Here is a 20957-nt window from a genome sequence, read left to right as displayed (position 1 = left end):
AATCGTAGGCAAAGGGATTATTGATATCTGTGTAGTCGTTCTCCCTACTTTATTCGTAAACCAGGAAGTGCTCTTTTATTCTCATTTTTTCGTTTTAAACTTGCTGAAATGTTAATTTTCAACAATTTTTTCACCTATTTTGAAGAAGATTTCTCTTCAATCATAGTATAAATCGTCCAGTTAAGAACTCATTATAAAAACTTTTTAATTTTTCGAATTAAAATTTCTGTTGTTGTCACTTGCAGAGAGAAATTATTTTTTGAAGACTTTCATTGCTCTTTTAGAATTTTTACGCCCATGAGGAATGGTTGTTATCTCGCGATTGTGATTTGCAACAGCTCCTTCCCTGCAGCCCTCCCTTCATCCAGATATGCATCTCAATGATACATCCCCCTTCTCTCTGCAAATATTTTCAACATATCCAATTTTGACATTAGACCTGATGTTGTAAGATGGTGCTTACGTAAAATTAATCTATGTAAACATGCTTTAAACTTCAAAGAGCTTCAAATTTAGTCAAAATTTTAACAGTAATGCGTATGGTTACGGCAGTGCTATAATTTCATATTTTGAATTTGCCTAGTCTTTTACTGTGAAATCGGCGAATGTACATCTGAGTTGTGGTTGAACTCGATTGATTCATTGATATTTTATGATGACATTATCACTGATTTTGGAACGATGCCCCCTCAAAACGATGATGGGAACATCCCGTTTAGCGAAGGTACAATATTATTTAAACTAAATGAATCAAATAATATTAATAGCTAATATTACTACTTTTCTTTCTCACTAAAATGGAAAAGTTAGTAAATGTTCAAGTATTGGATTACATTTTTATTTGGCATTTCTACAATATTAAGCTATAATCAATTGCTCAAATGAAATGTGCTGGTACGGTGTCAAAGACTACAATATATCATTAATTGCATATTAAATCATGAATACTTCAATAACGAAGGTATCCGGAGATAAATATCGCAAATAGAAATCGGTTTCATTTTGTGTTTATTCTTAGTAGGGGCGTTCGTGAGAAAGTATTATTTCTAATTCAATTTAAGTCCTATGGATATTATATGTTAATGTAAATGAAACCATCAGTTCCATCAATATTGGTTTGCGTTATTTTATCGAATGAAAAAGAAACTTTGAAGAAAACTATAACTCCATACCAGCCGAAAGTTAATTCTGTCGATTTCTCTGTAAAACATGCATTTTCTGTGAATTCATATCTTCCTTAGCTCAGATATGGGTATTACTTCTACCTACACGTGTGCGCACAGCGTATAGGCTGGCTCTCATTGATGTAGGCCTTTCATCTCTGTCAAGAGCAATATGCTCGGAAGATAGTGAGGCATCACTCTCTGTCGAAATTAGCGTTTCGCGAGGATGGCCTCATTTAGATCCACTCTCACTCCTCCTGCAACCCCCCCCCTAAGCCATCCCCCATATGAGAGCCTAGCAGATTGGTTACGCGCATAGGATTGGCGGCTGAAACGGGTAGACAGTGAAATGGTAAATGGCTTTTATTGTAAAGATTCTCCAAAGGACGTCCCAGAAATCACTCTGAATTGACATGATAAACGAGCACCGTTTGTACCACCAGCAATAAATACTGCATTCAAATTTAACCTGAATGCATCCTTTATGTGCATTAAATTAATTTTACGGTCTTAACAGACTAAGAATCTAGTTAGCAGGCCGTTTAGTCCTCGAAAAATTGCGTAAGAAAATAAGATCACTTGCCGATTTTATATTCTATTCGTTCATTTTTCTGTTCTTCTTACGACATATACAGGATCTCTCTCTTTAGTAGGGGGAACAAAATAAATTCCCCCGGAGCCAAGTCGGGACTGTAAGGGGACTGTAAGGGGGCTGGGGGACCACCGGGGTGGTTCTCCAAACCAGGAAGTTGGTAGCGATGAACGACGTGTGGCTGGGGGTGTATCGTTGTTGAAAAGAATGCTCCATCGTGCTTTGTTACAAAGCCAAAAACACAGTTCACTCGGACGCACATATTTCTGCTTAGACTGCTCGGAGCAAACCGGTAACCAGCTGCGTTGGAAGGACACACTCTCTACCACATTTCCAAACTGGTTTTACTGCGCTGCCATTGATATTCGTGGCAAAATATAATCATCCGCATTACTTTCATAATAGACCATATACAGGTATGTCCTCTAGTGAGCCTCCGATTCAAACTGGCTTCATGAATACGAAATCAAAGTAGGGAAATGAGGATAAGGTCTCAAAGTTCGCAATTAATTCTTTTATTTTAGTTATTTATTCAGTATAAGTCCGAAAACAGCACATTTTGGCCTTTAAATCGAACTATTAACAACGATAACAATGGTCACATTTACAGACACCCAAGCCCTAGATGGAGCGAAACTCACCCAGGCGGGAATCGAACCCGCGACCCTTGGAATGGCAGACGAGGACGTTACCCCGCCGCCACCGGGGCCGGCAACTAATTCGCTTCTTGCAGCAATTCCATTCCATTAAAAGCGCACTAGCTTCCTTGTTTATGTACCATTATTTTTTACCCTACCGTGACTTTCTTGGTCTGGGTTTTTCAGAGAATTTTGATATTAATGGAACTTTTTCTCCAACCTCTCATGCAATGCAGTTTTTTCACATTTCTCTGCAGGTGAATTGATAAATATTTATTAAGCCCTCGAGTTTTCCTGTTTGCCAAAAAAATTCAACCGTAACTTCATCTTTGTTGTCTTATCTCGTCCCGGAAGCATGCGAAGGAACGACATTCATCTCGCATTAAAAGGGATCGACTCCAATGTTATTATTATGTCTCAAGCCGTTGGGAGGTAAAATGAAAACGCGAGGTAAACAAACAATTTCGTGGGTAGTAACCGAGTTACTTACCTTTTGTCATTGTGAAATACCTATACCACCTGCAAACTCTCATTTGAAGATACTCAATTGAGTGACAGCAGTTCCTTACACGCTTTAAGGTTTTTGTTTCACTAAAAACACGATTACCCTGAGTGATTTTTTCTACTGCAATATTATTATCGTCTCGTTTAAAACATTTTTGGCGACCGTTAGTGCGCACATCTAATTTTGAATTCGTTCCCTTTTTTCATTTTTAACTGAAAAGGATGAGTTCCATTGCCATTGCATTTCGTTCACCGAGGGATTCGTTCTGTGGAGAGAGGCTCCTCTCCCCCCCCATCGCGATCTCCTCTGCCAGGCCGCTGTAATACCTCCAGGAAGTGAGTTTCTCCCCCCCCCCCCATCTCGATCCCCTCTCCCCTCTACTCCCTCACTTCCCACCTCATTCTTTGGCGCTTTGTATTCCGCGGCAGGGACTCTCGTCCAACTATTAAGACCTAAATACGCCCCATTCCGCTCACGTATTGCGCTCCGCGAAAATGAAGATCTAAACCCTGGCCGGCCTATATCTCCGACCTCCGTGATAAGTGATCTGACTTACCGACGTAATGAGGAGCCTAACACACGCACACACACACACATACGTATGAATGTGTATGTATATATATATATATACATATATATACATATATATATATATATATATATATATATATATATATATATATATATGGGTGTGTGTGTATAGGTACCTATGTGCCGTTCCTCCCAAGTCTTACCTTCCTTATTCTTCTCGGGATGCTCAAGAACCAATTTCTTATCTTATTTCGATTTCAGGCCGGAAACGTAACCTAGGAAATTCTCCCCGCGAAGTTGCCTTGCAAAGCCGGGTGGATCCAATGTCGCTTCCGTCGCCTCCTTCTTTCGGCTTCCGGCAAACCTCTTACCCCATTCCCCTACCAGGCCCCGGTGATTTTTTTCCGAACGACTCAGGTTGGGGAGAGGGCTTTGTGGGTGCGGGAGGGAAAGGCGTCCTGTCTCCAACACCCTCATCCTCCCCCCTTCCTTTTCTCTCATGGAAATCAGAAATTCGATGAATCCCCCCTATGCCTCAGCTCCTCAAAGAACGGAACGTGGGGAAGTTGTTTGCTGTGGTATGCAACGCACATGAAATTGACAACCGAAGATCACTACCTGAAAATGAAGAGCCAATATTAGAATCAAGATAGTACGTCCTTCAACACAAAGGTTGGCTTTAGAAATTCAGGGTGGAGCTCTCCTAATCCATTTCGTAAGGGGTCTCCGGGCGAGTTCAATTTGTGGAATAGCGACATGACTCCCGCACACTTTCATTACAATGCCTTGACCGACTTCAACGCACAAAGCCCACGCTCAAGGGCTTATTCTATCCACCAAGTCCCTCTACTAAGGTCTGCGGCGTGTAAAATTACGCATTCAAGGATTCAGGGTCAGGTTTCGCCCGCTTTGCCAACTGGTGTTTTTTTTAAACCCAGAAATCATAAAAAACACAGAACTGGACTTTATCTGGAGGTATGAATATGTATCGTATCACCCAATGTGAAACCCAAAACACCCCGAAGAGTTACCAACTAAACTAATATTTTGGCAAACAATATGAAAGTATGCTATTTCATGTTATTAAGTCTCCTTAAACCATTTAAAAATAAAGTATGCTGATGTTAGTTGATACTCTTCAGCCGTATAGCTTCCATGTAAAACAGAAAAATAATGTAAACGAATATAATATCTTTTTAGTCAATCAAAAGCCTACCAACCACAGGTAAATTTCATTTTGGTTCAAATAATTATTGCTCGAAGTCGTTTGTGCCGTTCTGAAGCGTTTCTGCAACACATATAGACATTTTCCTCGATTTTATTTCCTCTTCATCTCAACAATCTATATTCCTTCGTGTCGTTCAATTTCTTATTTTTTCCTTCGCCTCTCTTCCCAGCTCACCCAATATATACATAGTCCCCTCCATCACCTGCCTGAATATCACTCGCATCCACTTTTTCCGTCTCCTCTCGACTTCCGACCCTCCAGCAGCGCCCGCTCTTCGGAGATCTCATACACTCGTAGAATGTATCTCCATCTGCCTTCGTCTCCTTCCTGCCTCCTCTCTCAATTATCCTACAATGATTGAATGCTGGTATGTTAAAATATAATCGATGACTGGTGGAAGCAAAGAACTTGTATAGGACTAATTTTTGCCTTGTGAATACGTTGTTGTTAAATGAAAGACTCATGTAGCAAGAGATTGAGGAGTAGTGCTTTGGGCTACAGAAACTCAATCTTACAATATTTGTGCCTTTCAAAACTCCTTGGGCAAGTGGAGGGACCCAAGTCATTCAAAATATATTGAAATGAAATAATTTACACTCCAATTCCATACACTTTATTTAAAAAAAAAACACCTGATTATGACGTTCAACGTCGAAACTGAGACGTGTTTTTTTTAATAAAGTGTGTGGAATTACAAAGTAAATTATTTCATTCCATTTCAATATGTTATGCAAATTCCATAAAGTTACGCCTGACACAACAAATTCAAAATATACTATATATTCAGTAACTTAAATGTTTCACAATGCTTGAAAGCGTGAGGTTTTGCTTTACTACTGATATGATAAGTCAGTGAAAAAGTAGTTGTGAAGTTAAATTTATATTTTTTATTCATTTTTTTGGTCAATATTTACGCCTTTGTTTAATTTGCAGATTCATTACTTACTTTTGTTTCTCTATTTGTTGAGGTGGTTCATAATTCATCAAGCAAGAAGCTAGGCGGGCGGTAACGTGAGCCATTTCAAATAAATGATTTGATCTGCCAGAATTAGAATTCACCATCATTATTCATCATTCGGTTGAAAATGCGATAAAAAATTTCCTTATCAAGCATTAAAACCTCTGAGCATCGTACTTTAATCTGGTTTTGGCTAAACATACTATTTTATTTCTACAATGTAATATACAATTCGTGATACGTATGCTTATTCAGATTGTAAATTAAAATATTTCTCTGAAAGTGACGCGTTTTTATCTGGATGTTGCCAGAAATGCTCATCATATTTTATCCGCTCCCGGGTTGGTAGCTGTGAGTTTTAGATTCATACACTTTTGCCTTTTCCTCATTTGTCAAGGAAATGAAACAAATACGCATTACTTTGACCCCCGCCGGCTGCACACAGTACATACAATCGCATTGGTCAACAGATAGAGACAAGAAGGTTTAATTCCTGTTGTTAGCTCGTACTTTTGGTTTTTTTTTTGCTTAATATTATTTTTCATATCGAATAACCTGTCATAAATGGGTAATTTTAATGATATTTTACAATGAAACCATTATTGTGCAGAAACGGACTTTCTATATATTCAAAATATTGTAATAAAGCAAAACTATGGCTGTATCCATAAGTTACCGATATAGAATATTGGTGGTGATTGAATTTAATGGAGCGTGAAGCCATTTCTGCCTCCGAAGTCTTCAACTCATTTTATAGATACCTATGCCAGGCCAGGCAAAATTTCAGTACACCTATCCGTGCATCCAGACCTATTGGAGAATGAGAACCAATAATAGGGCAATGGTAATCCCTCAATAGGCTCATGCACGTAATATTGAATGATATTTAGATTGCAAAGAGAATGTATAATTATTTTCTTATTGTAGGATATGACAGAATTTCGTTGGTCGTGTGTTCTTCTTCAAAGATTCTTCAAATAAAAGTTCGGTCAGAATCCTCTCTATAACCTAATTGTGTTTCACTGAATTACTGAAAGGGAACTTTCATATCAGATAATGTGCATAAGTTCACGTTACAGAAATATGAAATCTACTACAGTAAAAATTCCTCTTAAATTAAATTAGATTTCCGACTCCCCGAGTCGAAAGCATAATCACTCGAGGGGATTTACAGGTATGTGTGTGTGTGTGTTCATATATATATATATATATATATATATATATATATATATATATATACACACGTATATATATACATAAAGATGTGCAGATAACACCGAAAATGTTCATTGTTACAGATGAATGAAGCTGCAGAGGATACTATTTCAGGCATAACGTCTGTCAAAGGTTGGGCGTGGAGAATCTTCAAATTCTGGCTAAAACTACATTTGAAAGGAACGATGATCATGTATTCATAATTTCAGAGAAAGTCCATATCACACTACTCAAGTACGTGGTGTGACATGGACTTGAGCGGAGATAGATCTCGTCTAATGGTGCTATGTAATTTCGCATGTTTCAGGGTGAACGGAGTGCAGGGATTTTCTACCTGAAAACTCCTGCAGCCTATCTAATTTAAGTCAGTGGTACTTCGAGGAAGTACGTGTGTATAGGGCGGATTAAAACGCTGTCATAATTCGTGATTATTAAACAGTTTATAAAAGTGTATTTTTTGGTGGACTCGAATAGTAATTCGGAGTTATTTTATGATTCTCTATTCGTTTGTTTAAATATGGAGTCATTCGTTTAATCATTTATTTACAGGATCGTTTATTGTCTCTATTCATCTTCTCAAGCTACCTGATCATTCCTATTTGATGTTCATTTTCCTCTGCCTGGTAAATCTTCAGTTTTATTCATCTGTTTATCACGTCTGCGCATTTGATCTCCGTCTTCCTCGTGGAGACATCCTTCCTCTTTTACAATTACAATATACGAGCTAAAAGTGTTTGATATCAACCGAAGTTTTCTTTATCATGTGGTTCTCTAAATCTATCCTTACTCTTCCCTTACACTTCCTGTTCCTTATATAGTATGTACTCATGATCTTTAGCAATTACCTTTTGCACAATATTTCGAAGTCTCACATTTACGTACCTTTTACTTTCCGCTCCAAGGATTCCCACCCCCAAGCTCAAACTTTCACGTAATGTTACCTATTATTCGTTAAACCTCGTTTTAGCAAAATATCTGCCATGTTATCGTCAACGAATTCTTCACTTGAGCTATTCTCTGCGTTTTACGCTAGGTAAACGCTTTTTCTTTCGTTGTTCTGATTTTTAGGCAGCGGAGAGATTTTCCCGTATACTAATTCATTTTCTCTTTGCGTAACATCCGTCTTCAGCCAAGGCAACTTTGTGCACAAGAATTTGACGTAAATGAGTAAGGTTAGACCATATAAAATGTGAATTCTAATTACTATTCTTTTGAATCCCCGTAGATAAATACAAGCCATTGCACGCATATCATATATTGAGATTTAAAATTGCTACTGTATTTTATTGGCCATTTCTTTTCCTGCAAGACTTAAATTCTTTGATCGTGACCTAAGCATGTAGATTTGTCGAGTTTACATTCATGTTTTATTGAATTTAGTTTGCAAACATATCATATTTGAGGCTGAAATGCCTAATAATCCATGTGCGCTTAGTTGAGAGGAGAATGAGGAGAGTTGAGGAGCGCTTAGTTGGAGTTCGAAATTTTCCTGACTTGAACTTCAATTTCTTGATTTTTCTCATTGCTTACACGAGAGGTATCGATTAGCGTAGTTCAGGGCGTTGGTCGTGATGACTCTCTCGTAGATAGTTGAGGAAACTATAAAAGTGGATGGGAAAGGATTTCGTGCGACGGGTATGGTTTCTACGTAGCTGCCGTTAAGCGCCGTTAGCCTGGAGTTGTTCGGATATCACGTCCAACTCGATGGGCAGTGTCTGAGCAAGGGCCACAATGTACTCCACACGAAAACACATAGCAGGGCCCCTCTTAAGCTTCATCAGGAACAGCGAAGTACCACGAAAGCCCGCGATCAGTCACATCCGCGCCGGGCGCGCATTTCAGGTTCCGAGAGGCGAGCGACGCGAATATTTCTTTTCTTTGGCTGTTGTCGTCCTTTTTGTTGCCCTCTGCAACCTCTTCGTTATCACTGAACTCGTACTAATCGAGCAGCTTTTGTGCCCATTGTGTTAATTGGCGATTCGTCATTTCATTTTGGATTGAGTCATTATGAAATGTGGGGAAGAGGGGTTGTGGCAAGATTTGGAAGCGGGGCGAAAGGATGGGTTGTGGAGGTGGAGGTGAAATATGCCTGGAGATAAGGCGGCCATTAAACTCTTTGAGATTCTGGATTCTGTTATGCTAAAGCGCTCCGTTCTAAACTTTTCCAGAGATTGCTCTTTTCTGGAAACTCGTCGCGCACAAGATTACGCCGCCCGCCGCCCTCCGCCCCCCCCCCCCGCCAACCCACACACCCACGCACGCCCTCTCACGAACATCCCGCCCCCTTCTTTTCCCCCGACCTCTCCTCCTCCTCCCACTTCCTCGCTTCCTAACAGGCAATTTTCCGGCATCTGCATTGCAAATTCTCACTTTTTAGGAGGAATATTTTAAAGATATTTATCACTTTAATCTTCCATAATCTTGATATATGACCACTGCATAACGATTTCCTCATGAAAAGGCAAGCGGAAAAAATCCGAGTAAATGAATCTTTCATTTGCGATTCGGCGGGCGAGGCTTCGATCGCGAGCTCGGGTTTGAGAGTTGGCGTTCGGGGGGAGGGATTGGGAGAAGGCGGGGTGGGTAGAGGGAGTGTAGAGGCAAGGAGTGCACTGGATAGGAGGAGGGTGCTTTTTCCAATGTGGTGTGGGAGCGAGGGAGACTTTCTTCCGAATGGGAATTGTCGCGTTAAAAAACCTTCTTAAGGCAATAAAAAATGCTCGAGTCGCCGCCTGTCCCCCCTCCTCCCACCTCCCTTCGGATCCGTTAGTTCCCCGTTCTGCTCGCCCGGCATTACGAGTGTTGGCGAGGGCGTTTGAGGCTCCCCTAATCCCCGCTGTCCGATTGAAATTGAAAGAACCTTCCAATGCATCTTTGCGGCTTCTTAGCGTGCGCACATTATCCGGAAGGGAGACCGTTATCTGCTCCGGAACTTGCCCATTTGCCATTTTGAAATGAAGTGTCATTGCGTTCATTCTGCAGTCGCATAGCTTTGCAACGCATTCCCCGTGAAAAATGAAAATTGCGGTTTTATACCCATACTTAGTGAAAAGGATTTTGTTCTTTGATAATTTTAATCAAAGGCCTTTTATCAGGATTAAAGTCTGCACTGGTTTACAAATATATCTCAGTAAATGGATTCTGGAAGGAAGTTATTCTTGAGGCAGGTAATTTTTAACTCGAAAGCCGATACTAAGGGAAGGTAATAGAGCTGAAACGTTTATAGGGAAGCCTGATGAATTTTAGGTAAAAAAACTGTGGTCTTTGTGACCATAAAAACTCCATTCTTTTCGCGTAGTCATTTAACTGCTTTCATAGCAGTTAGCTTTGGATTTTAATGCGCACTAAAAAATCGAGGACCAAAAGGAAAGTTATTTTTCCACTTCTTCCTCTGAAACCCTGTACTCATTTGAAAGCTTGTACACTCATCAGTCTCTGTTCGGTACGCGGTGCGCTCAAGTGCTATATCCCCCAATCCTTTCTATGAAAAACTACGTAAACTAGAGAGTTTAAACAACTGCTACATCTACTGTTCAACCGAGTGTCCGTCTGTACGAATATATATTTTGTTAAAGTCGACCCATGAGAGTATGGCCACCGGAAACGCCTCGATGGAATGGGTCCCTTTGTTCCTCAAGAAAAACCGGCTGATTGTCCGTTGCCGTGAGACTTCCTGGGTTCGTTATCACACGACGTTTATTATGCCTTCTTCGAGCTGTCGCACCCGCGAACGCACACCTACCCTAACCACAACACCACCCGTCCATTGACTAAATTGTCTCACTCAATCGGCGATGAAGTTCCGCGAGTGTTAAACCACTCAAGTGCAGAAATTGGCGCGCGCCTTACTCATACACCAAACGACGTCATTTGTATGGAAAACGCTTCTCCTTTCGTGGCAGATGTACAAACTCTGTGCTCTCGATAGCGCAGCCGTCTATCTTTTATCTATAAAGAATGCCCGCGGTTCTTGCGCTCAACCACGTATTGTCTTACTTTCTATTCCCGGGTCCGAAAAACAATTGCTTGGCCTGAAGAACGTGGACTTGAGGACGCCTCTATTTGTCAAAATACCTTTTGTATGATGGAATATCGACCACTTTTTATTTGCAGACACTTTTTGAATGACTGGGAGTGAAAAATTAATTCGTTAAGTAAAAAAAAAGCTTGTTTAAGCCCTTCTAGAACAAGCTAACATGTGAGAACAAATCGTATAGCTCCTATTTAAGCATAAGTTGTTCTATTTCATAGGAGAGAGTACTAACGAAAGTTTTGGGGACAAAGTAGACTTGTAAGCACTAGAGACCGCAGATTCAAGGACCAGAACACCGCTCTGTACTTGTGAATAAGTTGTTTTCGCAGCTGCCAATGTCTCCCGCCACACCAACACATTAGCCTTCGCTATTTGCAGCGAGGTAGTGTTTTTACTGCCATTGTTCTGCTTATGTCTCTCTCTTGACCGCTATGATCCTTCCTCCGGCTCCTTCGGCACCGGAAAAAATTATGATTCCCACGAAGCGCGCTCACCTGCTATCAATAGAGAGAGCCTGCGAGTGCGGGAACATTAATCGAGCGGTATTCAGGAGTGCTCTTGGTTTTCCTCTCAACCCCTAGTTCCCCCGTCATTATCATCTCCCCTTATATACGCGTGTTTGTGCATGACTTATTCCTGCTCCAGGCTTCGGCCTATGGAGTCTGGGGCCCTTTGTGCGCTGTGGAAAGATTACCCTGATTAAATCCTCGGTCCCGCAGTTTTTGGTTTCGTAGCATATCCTATGACTGAATTCACCTTGCGGCGTGAATTAAATGAAACGTATACGAATAGATTCAAGAAAAAAGCAACTTCTATGCCTTCTGACTTTTCGAATAAAGAAAATGCTGTCTGGTATGAGGGTACTTTCTCAATCAGAAACTTTATCAAAGGGAAAAAATCTAAATCCCAGGTTTTTTTTTAAATCTCATGAAATATAAAGGGAATAATGTTCAACTTTATATTTTGTTCTTGACGCACGTATAAATAAACTCGGATCATTCAATTCATACTTGAAATTCTTCCTTTGACTTCATCTTATGATTACAATCTACGGCAAAGAGAAGAGTGACTCCTCTACCCTGATAATTCCCTTTAAAAGAAGTAGACTTAAAATTTACTAATTTGCGAATAGGAGACCGTTCATACAAATAGACAGAAGTAAAATAGAAGACTAGAATGATCAATTCGAAGCATAGCTTGATAGGTGGCTATAGTCTCACTTTATATCAATCCCAAATGGCTGCTACGTTAAATTCACAAATTCTGGGTAGCAAGGGGGTAAATTCCTTGTCTCCTCGTGCCCAAAATTTGCACATCTTGGCTGATTGTTGAGAGAGAAGAATCACCTGGAGTCGGAACCAGGGCCCTTCCGGGCATTTGTTGAAAGTAAGCAAGTTAAAGCCATAAATCATTTAAATGAAATCTTCAGATGTGTTTTTCCGCACTGATTAACCTTCGATTTTTCATATCCTGATTTCAATCGATTTATTTTTTCACAAAATGAAAACTATAAGGCTGAATTCATTTCCAATGGATTGATTAATTAAGAGTGATCTGCCAATCACTACTAGATTTTTTATTAATGCTCAGAATCCAAGTACAGAGTCTTTACCCTAAGAGATTGCTCTACGATAAACTTTTTTTCAGCTATTCATGCTTTCTCTATAAGTAACGTTCAAAATACGTATTATTTCCTTTCCTCTATTTGGCATTCCAATATCCTCACTTCTACCACAAGATTTCATATGACAGATGAACTCATCCGAATGAAGCAAGTAAATCTACTTAGGGGAAAAATTACGAATCAAGATCGATACCAAAACGGATGATACTTTTTATTATTTTGCATCAGTGAGAAATTTTTGGCAAAAATATTTTATCCTGAACTATCAACACAATCCGGAATCATTAAACGGTAATCAAACAATAATTTTTATTATTATTTTTGAAAAAGCATGACATATTCCTTCTTTTAATTACATCCTAACTTGTAGTGAATTTTTCCCGGTTCCGTATAACCCTCTCGTGTGGTGGATTAACCATATTTTATCAAAGCCCTTATTAGCCGAAGAGTATAATTAGGCCTACTCGATTTTAAGTGCAGTTACTTCCAACTTCAGCAGTTTTGCTCAGCGGTGTAATCTGACAGAACAGTGGTATTCTCCTATTCATTTACTTGAAAATGAAAATTGTAACAACTTCATTGATGAATTTTATCATCCACTCTTTACAATGACATTTTTTCATCCATTTTCCACCCCATTTTTTACGCACCTGTTCAAGATAGACTCGCATGGATTCTGGATTTCCTGGATTTGTAGAATAGGATAAGGGCAAAAAAAGTTTCTTAAAAAGAAAAAGAACAGCGTAGGAAGTTTGTGAAGAGAAATGAAAGGGCGATAACCGAGGATCCGGTTACGTGCACGCGATGAATTTCATATGCATTTTGAGGTTAATTGCCTCTTCTCTATGATGAATTTTGCCAAAATTAAGGCATAGCTGAATGAATTCCTCACACCAAAACTTTATAGATACCAAGTTTAATGAACATTTCCAGATCCTTTATCTTTTTAATATTTACATATATATATATATATATATATATATATATATATATATATATATATATATATATATATATATATATGTATATATATATATGTATATGTATATGTATATGTATAGTATATATATATATATATATATATATATATATATATATATATATATATATATATATATATATATGCATGCGTGCGTGCGTGCGTGCGTGCGTGCGTGCGTGGTCTGAAAAGTTTCCGTTCTCAAGAATTTAAGAATATTTCAGAAAAATGTCTTGTATCTTTGTTAGGTTGGAAACTTTTCAGACTACTCTCGTAAACATATACTCGCATATGTTTCTAACGCCTCTATACTCACATTTACCGAGATGACAAAAACAAATTTAATCAAAGTTGATACGTAGATCAATCATTTCGTCTTAACTGAACCCCTACTGAGATCCACCAAAATCTTCAGATCCCTTTTCAGGAAAAAATTGGGTTGTGTGTAATACGCGGCGGCGCACCAAACACATACCTGCTTGAAACCCATTAGGAGGCTACACGAAGGACCAATTCTCATCAAGATTGAATATTTACTCAGGCCCCTTATATTCCACTCACAAAATAGTAGTAATTTTTAATATTATTTCCATTCTCATATTTTTTTCCTAATTACGGTTCGGCGTAACAATATGTGTGTCGTCTCTTTTATCGTCAACATTTTCTGTATTTATTTCTTAAACATATTGAACTATGTATTTTCCTATCCGGGAAGAATAAATCAAAAGTGCGATTAAGGGAAATGATTGTTCAAGTATTTTGATTTTATAAGTTGAGTTGTAAATATGGTTAGTTTTTCTAAGCAGTCTTTCCATCAAAGGAGACGTATTACTTCGGTAATGCGTAGTGAGGCGTTTGGTTTCAAAAAGCTTTGAAGTAAGGGACTTGTATATATCCTCCTAGAATACATCTTATTCAATCTACTTTATGTTTGAATTATTAAGCTCATTTCTCTTGCGTACAATAGAGTCAGGTTAAAAGTGGTGAAATCATTCCATAATAACAGTAATAAACAAAAACACTTGCAATTTTTCACTTAATAGATTCTTTAACACCGTATAGTTTCGGCACTGGAAAATGGTATATTACACCGAAACTAGTGAGCATTAATGAGTCTACGTATAAAGTGGAAAATTGCCAGTGTGTTTCTTTTTTCTGTCTTATTTCTCTTACGGAAAACAACGAATGCATAGAATTCATGTAATTGTTTGGCGGTGATCGAGCTTTCGATTTCTGTAATGGCTGACGAGAGCAGTACTCTGCCGCCACCGAGGTTGGTACATGTATCTGAGTTAATTTTTCAGTCATTTTTGGTATTTCAGCTTTAATTCTAACAGCCGTGGACTTCTTGCGTCACTGAAAAATTGAATTCCATCAAATCTGTTATCTTGCGCGTGTTTTTAGTATTAAGTTGATTCCTCCTTGCAAAATGTTGATCCCCACGCATTTTCCCGTTCCTTTCGTCAATTAAATTTATTCTGACATGAATTTAATTGAAGAGAATCAATCCTGGGCTTCATTTGTTTATGCTATTCTATGCTTGCTAAATTTATGCTACGAGTGTTTAATAGGAATTGATGAATATGAATCAAGAGAAATCGACGGAAAATTTGTTTTTATAGCAGTTGTTTCTCTCCAAAAATTTGCTTTATTTTGTGGTTGACATTGAGATTATAACTTGAGCAATATTTTTCTCTTTCGCGCGTAAAATTTTTCAAGCCGTCAAATTTATTTTTTATTTTGAATTTGAACCAGTTTCTGCATTATACCGTTTGTTTAATAGTTCTTTCGATGGAAAAAATTCTGAGAAACTATTTATTATGCGAAAGAGAAGTTTTTAAGTGGAAATGCTTGGAAACAAAGGACGATTTTTCGGGAACACTTCGTGAGAGAAAGGATTTGCACGGAGAGTGATAGATGGGAAAAGAGAGGTTAATCTCCGACGCGGGAGGGCAAGGGATCAGATGGAGACGACTTTGACCAGACGAAGAGAGGGATGTAGAACATTCTTTGAGCTTAGACGATCATGTGTAAACCAACCTAAGGTACTAAAAGCGTGGTAGTTATAAATAAAAGTAAAGTTTTCTGTATGTTGTTCGTTCTGTCTCACTTGGAGTGTTTTCTCATTGAGCGGGTGAGCTCCGTTGCCTTAATCCGTCATAATTTTTTCCTCCACCAGTTTCCAACTTAATTGACCGCATCTCGAGTGGTCTCTGTGACCACTCGGAGTCACTCGTGATTACATCTGCACTGCAGCGGCAAACTTCAAAGTAGGCTGCTCTCGCTGTACTCTGGTGAATATCTTAAGTCGCGCAGCCGATAGTCGATCCCAGTTTACGGGTCCGTTTACTGCATTTTCCTCGTGGATATAACTGCATTAAGGAGCGCCGCCGTGTGCCCGAGTCAATAATTCTCGCCAACCCGGGGAAACGTCCTCGTCCCTCCCCAGCCCCCCCCCCCCCGATACCGCCCAACGGGGGAATGAACCCCCGGTGGGGAATGGGGCGGAGGATACGAGGAGGGAGTAGCGGAAGGGGGGTTTTGCGCTGGGGGAGCAAACATATACCCCCTGAGATAGACGACCCCAGGTGGACTTTTGGCGGGAAGCCGTCAAAGGAGGAGGCGCTCTGGTGAGGGCGGGCGGGAGGGATTTGACGTTGACACACGTCGGGAAAGGGCGCGCCATAGCCACCGCCCCTGCTCACTTCTTACTCTCGGCAGGAGCGACCCTTAACTCTTGTCGCAACCCCCACCCCGGTCGCCGGCAGCCTGCTGTTTGGTTTGCCGGCGGATGCTCATTAGCCAGTCCCTTCGCTCCCTCCCGCTCTCCCCCCACCTCGAAGGGGGATGCCTGACCCCCCCCTTTCCTCGCTCCGCCGGCCTCCCCGTGGAAATTGAGAGGGAGACGGATAAGAGGCAGAGAGAGATTTAGGGACTGGTGAATCTGTTTTAAAATGGCACTTCTCCGTTCGGAAAATTGATTTGGACAAATTCAATTTTGTTGATTGATTGGAATTGATAATTAGCTGTAGAGTGAGCGTTGATGATGGGAGAGGAAACTCTCTCTCCCGCTCTCGTAATTTTTCCGTCTAGTCCATCAGGGAGGCGGGTGGCTCATAATTTAATCGATCAGTTTTTGACTTTCTATCGGTGGTATCTCCGTGGGCGTTCATAAATCATGTCTTCGGTTTGATTGAGGCCCTCTTTCTCGTAGTCCTTTACTGCCTCGGGAGTGTGTCCGTTGCCAAAACACTCTCTTTTTAATTGCGAGCCGAACATTAGTCTTTTACCGTCAGTAACTCTGTAATTTTATGAGCTTCATGAGTTACTGACTTCGTCCCATTCAAAAGGTCTTGGGACGCCATTCGATAGCATTCTGATTGGCAATTGATTAACTCATGATCCCTGAGTAGTATTGATCCATCTATGGTTCCGCAATCTCCAAACATATATCCATAACATAATGATTCTAGGATTACTTATTTGGTGGGTGAAATATTAAGTCGGGTTGAGTAAAGTGCCATGCTCTGAGGCCTTATATGTATGTATACTCTTCGGTCATCCTGCCCAGACCTCCCGGTAGCACTCGTGAAACTAAGTGTTAAAACCCGCCTTGCGTGAAACAGTTCCAGCTAAGAGTATATACGATGGCGTGATATAAAATGTTGAATACATTCCTACAAGAACCCTAAAACAGCCGTCTTCATGGCCAAGTAAATATTCGATTTCAGTAGAAATTGTTTATGAAATCAAACCATGGATCAATAGTACCGTGTCTCAAAACAATGAAATGGCTACAGCGTAAAATATGTGGTCAATGATAAACGGAAATGGAACACTCTCGAGGCAGAATTAATAAACACATGAATACGTCTTTCGAGTGATTTCCGAAAGGGGTCCCTGCTTGTTTAAATTGATCCCTTTTCGCACTAGAAATGCTTAAGGTCCAAGGAATGAGGTAAACCACTTTGCACTCTCTCCTTAAATAGGGCTCATATCATTTCCGTGACTGCATTTTTGGTCATTTAATAGAGCACCTAGCTACTGGTCGGAGGGCCTGAGGTATGTTTCGGCTGTCTTCGGAAACTACCGGATTCTCCCGTGTCGTGTTACATTTGGTACACCTTATCTTCAAAGAAGATCTAAAGCGTCCCGGGGAGAGGGACTGGCCATCAAACTCTTAATTTGATGATTCCAGTACACCAATAGTCGCCTAAGACAGAGGTGAATTCTTAACCTCGCTGTAAAGAACAATCCTTGCCGTGATTAGTGCAATTTATTGAGTCCCGAAAGACTCTTCAATTGAACCTTGTGTGCTGTTAAAATTTTTCCCTGGATTCTCTGCTAGAAAAGAGTTCAAAATCCTAATGCGTCACAATGGTTTGGCAAGATGATGTTTCCACTCATTGGTAAACGGCAAATTGAAATTTTATTCGGTTATCAAGGGTAAAGTACTCTTAATTTTATTCATCCATGTATAAACGAAAGGTCAAATTCACAACTTATAACGATGCGTTTTCTTTTCTTTCTAGGTAAGTGGCGATTCTTTTTGGATGTGCCGGGTCGGAAGTGAGAGCAGCTGACGGTGAGTCAGGGCAAATGTTTGCACCCAAAGGGAGTAAGGGGTGGGGCGTATGGCGTGGAAGGGGGGCAGGGGGTGGGCGTGTGGTCTCCGCGGGTCGATAATTGTGAGCACCCTTCCAGAAATTCAACCCCCCGCCTCCCTGCTTCCTCGGCGAGCAATTTCCTCAGAACCCTTCCCCCATCCCCCCAGGTTCTTCCTCACCCACCCCCCTCCAAACCTCCGTGGCTCCTACGGCTGCTGCGATATAACACACACTCCACTAATCCAATATTGCATGCCAGGAGGCGAATCTCCAACCTGGCGTGAGTATTCCTATGCCGTGCCAATGTTTCTGTATATTTCACGTAATCGCGATGTGAGGTATATTTTTAGTACAGCGGTTTATGCGGACGAGAGATGTCATAGGAAAGCATTACTTTTTGACATTTGCACATGATCGGGTGGAAAATAATGTTTTTTAAAAATTTGCTTGAGGTGTATGAGTTTGTCGTTCGTTTCATGCTGTCATAATATTTTGTTTTTACTCAGAATATTTATTCATGGCCTCTACCGTCTGATCTTCTTAACAATCAACTTAAACTCTAGGAAAATTTTCATCAACTTTTCCACAAACCTTTTTACTTCACCTGAATAAATCTTAGCCCTACTCATGCATATTTTCTTCATTCTTTCCATTTACAATGAAATCGTCTGTTATTCTGGAACTTAGTGCACTTGTACGGCATTCACCTTCTAGATGAGATTGGTTCGAATCCTCACGCTCCGTTGCGTTTTTACCCTCACCGACCATCTCCAGCTCAGCTCAAATTCTTTTCCACATTGTCCGTCTAACTTTTCGTTGGCCGGCTATTCCTCTTAATCTTCCACTTGGCTCGCCCTTGTGTGCCACTCTCTTTGTGCTCTGGTCTCTTTGGCCTGGTTTCCATAGTTGCCGGAAATTCCATGTGAACAAAATTCAAACAACGCTGCTGCTGGCGCGAATTGCTGGCAAATAATAAGTTGATTGAGCAGGAGTCATTGGATTACAAATTAGTCGACTAAATCCGCCGAAGCAAGACATTCATCTTTCTTTACGTTCAAGTTTAACATGGCAGCTTTTTTTAAGCTAGTTTATTCGGTCTACTATATGGTTTGTATAAAAAGTTTCGGAAAAATAGATTTTTTCAAATATTGCTACAGTACCTCAAAATTCTTCAAAGTGCATTCCTTGAGCGTCGACCCACTTTTACCAGCAGCTTTTTCACGACTTGAAGGCTCCCTGGTAGGTGAATTCCGAAGGGTCTTAAAGGGTACGCTTCTTTGTCGACACTTAGGGTCCTTTGAGGTAGCACCTCACTTCTTGAGATCAGAAATATTCTGCTAGTGCCAAGTCGGGACTCTAAGGGGGTTTGGGAATCGTCGCGATACCATTACGGAAGGTCTTTCTAAGCAGACAATCGACTCTGCTCTTGATTATCCATCAAAACCTTCGAGTCGAGTTTAGGACATGTCTTTCGCATCGCTAAGTTCTTAATGGTAATGGCGTGCACTTTCATGTTATTAATGCCAATACGCTCTGCAATTTCGCGCACACGTAATTATTACCATTACTTTTTGTGCAAAAACTTGTTTTATTTCTCTAACTTCATTTTGTTTTGTTTTTTATTTACCCTAGGTATTACATTTCTCTCGCTAATTATCATTGTAAATCTGTTAATAACGAACCTTCAAAACTCTCACCAATCATGAGCAACAAAGAGATTGCTGGTCCACTTACCTCCTCGGATCTGCATCTGTTTTCCTTCGAGTATAACTAATTGGATGTCTTCGAGTACAACTTATTGCGTCTCTTTCGTGCCCTTTTATGATCCATGCGGTGGGTTAGGATTCATCTTTTCAGCCAAAAATCTGGAAATTGAGCCGTAGAGGCTTGAGAGATGTAAGAAGACGTACGCATTGAAGAGCTGGAGTTAATCAGATTAAGTCCTATCATGGGACAAAGAAGTTTATCCATTGTTGTTCACAACCTGAGATATAGTTCAATTTATAACTTGATTGACGGATACGTTAGCGTGTTTGCTGTAAGCTATGTGCGTGCATCCGTTCTACTTCATTGATAGTTGATAAAATTAAAGCACTTAGTTCTATAATTCAAATTGGCCATTGTTTATTAGGTTAATTTTCATTCTTGAGACATTTGGTTATCCTATGGATGCTCACGTGCGTAAAAGCAAGAATAATTGCTAAATACAGCGACTGCATTATTCCCGCAAATCTTCTTTGTGTGGCTATTGAGATCTGTCGTGTTTAAAACTTCTGGCTATGGTAAAAATGCTAATTATAGTTTCTACATTAAACTTCTCAGTAGCTACATTATGATATTAGGTAGGCAAATGGTACGTTTCACGGAAACGTTATTATAGCGCATGATGGTATTTCGACGAAAGAATCAGCGATAAAACTATCATTCGTAATGAGAACTCTAGATAAATATTTTCTGCAGTTTTTTCGCTGTAATTTAGCGACAAACAAAGCGAGCAATGAGATTTTTCTACGTAAAAATTTCACACGTCTATGGAAAGTCACACTCAAGGTTGTGATCACTAGGTGCCGTGCCATTTTGACCGTTGAATCTTTAGTTTCCTTGCTTCTGCGGGAAATAAAACATCTTTGAAAATCATTCCTTAATTGAGTTCATTTCTGAAAGCGTTTCCTATTATCCGGGAGTTAGGAAGTTTTTCCTCAAAGTATGCGACTACTCTTGATGGTTATATATCACGTGTGGGAATAGAGATTTCAATAATAGGTTTCCGTTTTGAAAGTTTTCCATACCATCGTCGAAGTTTTTTTGGTTCCTCGGGAAACCCCTTAGAAAGAGTTTTGGAACAGCGTAATAAAAAAGAGAATCCTCTTTCATTTAACGATGA

Source organism: Hetaerina americana, unplaced genomic scaffold (genome assembly GCF_022747635.1).
Source record: "Hetaerina americana unplaced genomic scaffold, ioHetAmer1.1.p SCAF_10, whole genome shotgun sequence".
NCBI lineage: Eukaryota > Metazoa > Arthropoda > Insecta > Odonata > Calopterygidae > Hetaerina > Hetaerina americana.
Note: the sequence above shows the minus strand (reverse complement) of the source record.